This window comes from Elephantulus edwardii, unplaced genomic scaffold, assembly GCF_000299155.1.
Source record: "Elephantulus edwardii isolate Elephantulus edwardi_28Jun2011 unplaced genomic scaffold, EleEdw1.0 scaffold00643, whole genome shotgun sequence".
Taxonomy (NCBI): domain Eukaryota; kingdom Metazoa; phylum Chordata; class Mammalia; order Macroscelidea; family Macroscelididae; genus Elephantulus; species Elephantulus edwardii.
In genome coordinates this window covers 69,917-71,699 of record NW_006400393.1, presented here as the reverse complement: position 1 = coordinate 71,699, position 1,783 = coordinate 69,917, and positions in this window count along the sequence as shown.

The following is a 1,783-nucleotide window of genomic DNA, read 5'->3' as shown; positions in this document are numbered from 1 at the left end:
TGTGTGTGTGTGTGTGTCTCCCTTGCATTTAAAAATCAAGTGGGCTCAAGGGTCTAGTGTTATCTTATTTTGGAGGAACATTCTTCTAAATTGTACAGCACTACTCTGTCAATTTTCTGCACTGAGCTAATCTGGGTTTGCTGTGATGCTGCACCTTGTGCCATTGGGGGTCAAATGCCATTGGCTGCCAATGGTGAACAGTGTTTGGTGGAGCTCTAAGTTTAAGACAGGTTTGGAAGCAGGAGTAGCATCCACTTTCTAAACCACATGCCTCTGAAAACTCTATGAACTTGGAGAAATGACAATAATTATAGAAAGGCTTCAGACCATTCATTCATAGAGTCACTATGAGTCATGCTTGACTCAATGACAATAAACAACAACAATAACAACAAGGAATGATAGAGATGACATCACAACAGAACCAGAGGAAAAGGAAATCTATTATATCAGAATATTATAAAAATCTATATTTGGATAAATTTGAAAACTTAGAGGAAGTGGACAAATTCCTTGAAACACTTGCCTTACCCAGAGTGACATGGTCAGATGTAGAACAATTGAACAGACACATCACAAAAGAATAAATTAAGCAGGTTATAAAATGACTACCCCCCAGATAAAGTCCTGGAAAAGATGGCGTCAGAGCTGCATGCCACCATTCAGAGAAGAGTTATCAACAATCTTACTTAAGTTAATATAAGAAGTAAAAAAAATGAAGAAACACTCCCTGAATAATCCTATGAAGTAAGAATAACTCTAATACGAAAACCAGGAAAAGATATTACCAAGAAAGGAAACTATAGACCAATATCTTTCATGAACATAGATCCAAAATTCCTTAACAAAATCCTGGCCAACAGAATCTAAAAGCACATACAGAAAATAATTCATCATGACCAAATGGGATTCAGAAAAGTCATGCAGGGATGGTTCAACATAAGAAAAACAGTCAACATAATTCACCACATTGTTGTTGTTGTTGTTGTTGTTATGTGTCATTGAGTCACCTGCGACTCATAACAACCCTATGTACAACAGCCCTAAACACCCCTCTATCCTGTGCCAATCTTATTGTCTCTGACAAACCTACTCTCATTACCTAATCACTGAATCAGTCCATCTCATCTATGGTCTTCCTCTCTTGTCCTGTCCCTCCACCCTCTCAAGCATGATGTTCCTCTCCCAGGACTGGTCCCTCCTTGCAATATGTCCAAAATATGTCACACAAAGCTTCAGAATTCTTGGCTCCAACGAGCAGCCTGGTCTCACCCTCTCTAGAATGAACATGTTTGTTTTCCTAGCAGTCCATGGTATGTATATTCAATACCCTTCTCCAACACCATAGGTCAAAGGCATCAATTCTCCTTCTATCATCCCTAGTCATTGTCCAGCTTTCTGATGTGTAGCAAGTAGTTACAAAGACTATGGCCTGGATCAGGCATACCTTAGTCTCCAGACTGTCATCATTGCTCCTCAGTACTTTGGAGAGTTCTCTGACAGAAGATTTTCCCGGTACAAATTGTCTTTTAATTTCTTGGCTGCTTATACCAAGAGTGTTTATTGTGGAGCCAAGAAACTAAAGCTGTTAACAATCTCAATCTCTTCACCATCTATCATGATTGCCAATTAGTCCAGTGATGAGACTCTTTTTTTCTTGATGTTGAACTTCAATCTATATTGAAGGCTGCAGTCCTAGACTTTCTGCAGCAAGTGCTTCAGCAGCAAGCAGGGTTATGTCACCTGCATAACATAGATGGTTGATGAACCTTCCTCTAATCCT